Raw genomic sequence first — 3,066 nt, 5'->3', positions numbered from 1 at the left:
CAGGGAATCAATGTTGTCAGAGAAATGGTGGTGGGGGGGGAAGCATTAATAAATTTGTCTGGTAGACTAGGATAGAAGGCATTGCTGCAGTGGGTTGATCAACTAAATAACATACTTATTAAAAACAATCTGTAGGAACGCACTATCATTCCTGTTCCTATTTATCTTCTGGTCAACTCAATTGAGATTGTGCATTAAAGCACAGGCAGCATTATTACATTTGCTTTATTAAATTCTATAAACAGCACTGTAAAGTCACAGTCAAGATATTTATAAGATAATGGCATACTGTGAAGGCAGCTCCTTAACTTGCCTTAACACTAATGTTTGCAGACTATAACATTTCTTTAAAAATTGTCAGTTTTCATAATAGCAAACGGTTCACAAACACATCTTTCTGTTTTCTCAATTTTTATTCTATGCTTATCCAAACCTGGGAAAAGGGGAAAAATGCAAGTTTCCTTCTGGGGATGCAGAAAAGTTATAAGAGAATTATACGATCATGGCACTTATTAGGACATCTGTAATGGAATAATTTTAAATAAAGAGTAGGCTGGCTGCAAGGGCTATTCTTAGTGTTGTTGGTATTACAAGTACATCTCATTACATCAAATTAGTATTCAAAAACTCTGTCAAACATAACTTAAAACCTAAAATATACCAGTTGTCATAGGTAACAGATACCTTATGCCTGCTTGTAGGCATCTATTAGTTTCAATGGGTTATACACAGAGAATCAAGTACTGTTACTTTGTGACTGGTTATCCTTAACATACATAGAGGATAATTTTACATATGATAAAGTATCAAATACTTCTTTGATTGATAGGCAAGGTTCAAACACAGGAATGGGAGCCAGGATTCCCTGAATTCTAATCCCATCCCTAGCATTTATCCCTTCAGCATCCTTAGGCAAATCACTTTGGTCATATACCATAAAGGACTTGGGCTTCTGAAGTACAATTTTGATGGAATTTAGGTGCCAAAGTCAAACTAAGCAACTCACAAAAGTCTCAACCCTCTACCTAGACACATAGGCACCTAAAAATATTTACTAAGGTACATAGTTTCTAGGATTCACAAACCAGGCATTCCCAGGTGTAAGTCTCCTGAGGGTCCCAAATCACCAGGTATGATCAGAACACACCTACTGCACATTTGACAGCCATGACTATTTTCATTCAATAAAACGAATGGCAACCTCTTACATATCATGTTACAGTTAAAAAAAAAAAAACAACCCAACAATCAAGAAACAGAAGACCCGTGTACAAGCCCTCTGAAGGGCTTGAGGAACTTGAGAGACATATCTTGCATCCCATAAAAATGCTCCACTCTCCACTCTAAACTGAAGCTTAGCTACTGTAAACAAAAAAAAGAATGCAAGATTCACTGGGCCAGGGAGAAAGCAAGCAAGAGAGCACAATACTCTAAAACCTTGTGATGAACCCTGGGAAACAGGAGACCCCAATCTACCCTATTCACTGTTAACAGAACTTAGATAACCAGCTCAGGTTTGCAAATTCCACTCTAGGAGTCAGGCACCTTCACTGATGTGATGACACTGACTGTCATCATGCTGAAGTCCTTCTGTGAATTTGGGCCTCAGTTTCTCATCTATGAAATCCACATTGTAATACTTAACTCTATCCTTCAGGAATCTATTCCGTGTTTGTAAAGGGGGTGGAAGATGACAAAAATCTATCCAGCATAACAGTTAAGTAATCCCCTTCTAAGGAATATTCTCAAATTTAGCAAGTATAAAAAGGTTGTGTTAGCATAAAGAACCAAGTAATGCTTCACTGGCACTTTTTCCTCCATACACAGTGGGTACAACACTAAGAAGGTATGAAGTATGAGCAATAAAAACTGGTATGCACTAAGTTGGTTTTAAAATACTGTCAGTTCAATGGAATTTGAGTAAATACAAGGACTAAAGAAAGCCTCCTTTAAACAAAACAAAGAAGGTGGGGGTGACAGAGGGAAGAAGTGAGCTCAAAAATAGATGAATGGCAAAATAGTAGTTATTTTTTAAATAAGAAAAGGGGGACTGATTCCTTTAAGCATAGCAAGTGAAACAGCAAGGATAAATTTTGCCCTTACTCTCAGCTATACAACTGTACTGACTGGTCCAAAGACCTTTTCCTCTTCTCTAAATTACCTCTGAAGAAGGATGGCCTGCGTCTCCTTTAGCCATCTATGCAGAGTGGAAGGGTGTTCAGACTTCTAAAGTGAGGTAATACATCTCTGTGTCAGTGGAAGGGCAACACGTACAAATCAGTGTGTATGTTTATTCATAGTGACCTACACAAAGACTTGTATGGAGGCAAATGCTTAAAGCACTGGTTTTCAACATTTTTAGACTCCAAAACTTCTCAAAATTTTGCAGTACCTCATTATAAAAAGACTAACATAAATATATTATGACTATTATAATAGAAACATACTAATTGTATTGTTAATTATTAATTAGTTATAATTATAAGGATCTAATCAATTAATACGATACTTATCCCAATGTCACTACCACTGCAGCCAGGTGGATTTGGGCCACGTGCCTCCTGTAAAGCCAGATGGGCAAGCATGTGGCAGGGGTGTGCGCTCCTGCCAAAGTCATTCCTGATCCAATCCTACGTAGTGTCTCCCAGAAACAGAGGCACACACCTTTGCTTTCAGGATGCACATTGGAGCCAAACTGAGAAGCAGTTACAGCAGAAAGGCATGCAGCCCAAATTACATTATGCAGGAAGGCATGCTGCTTCTGTTGCAGCTCTTCTTAGTCCAGCTCCAATGCAGCTCCTGAACGTGTAGACACTTGGGGCAGCTCTATCTGGTGAGAGCAGTATTTACCTCCAAGCTGTGCCACTGCCACAGTATGAACTTGCCCCATGCACCTCCATTTTCAAAGTTGAACCATGAACAGCTGCAGCAGAAACAGCACACTTGCATGCATAATGTAATGCAAGCATCACATCTTTATGCTGCAGCTGCTTCCCAGTCTGGCTCCAACATGCCTGCAGGGAAGGCCTTGTGAGGAAAGGCTGAGGGACCTGGACCTTTTGAGCT

General features: G+C 39.3%; 1 protein-coding gene across 3 annotated transcripts in view; it reads right to left on the bottom strand.

Annotated features, from left to right (window-relative positions):
- Positions 1-3,066, bottom strand: part of MMS22L (MMS22 like, DNA repair protein) — a 206,780-nt gene that overhangs the window by 41,287 nt on the left and 162,427 nt on the right. The window lies entirely within an intron of this gene.

Source organism: Gavialis gangeticus, unplaced genomic scaffold, assembly GCF_001723915.1.
Source record: "Gavialis gangeticus isolate Ggan-Ray unplaced genomic scaffold, GavGan_comp1, whole genome shotgun sequence".
NCBI lineage: Eukaryota > Metazoa > Chordata > Crocodylia > Gavialidae > Gavialis > Gavialis gangeticus.
Note: the sequence above shows the minus strand (reverse complement) of the source record. Positions and strands in the feature narration are given on the sequence as shown.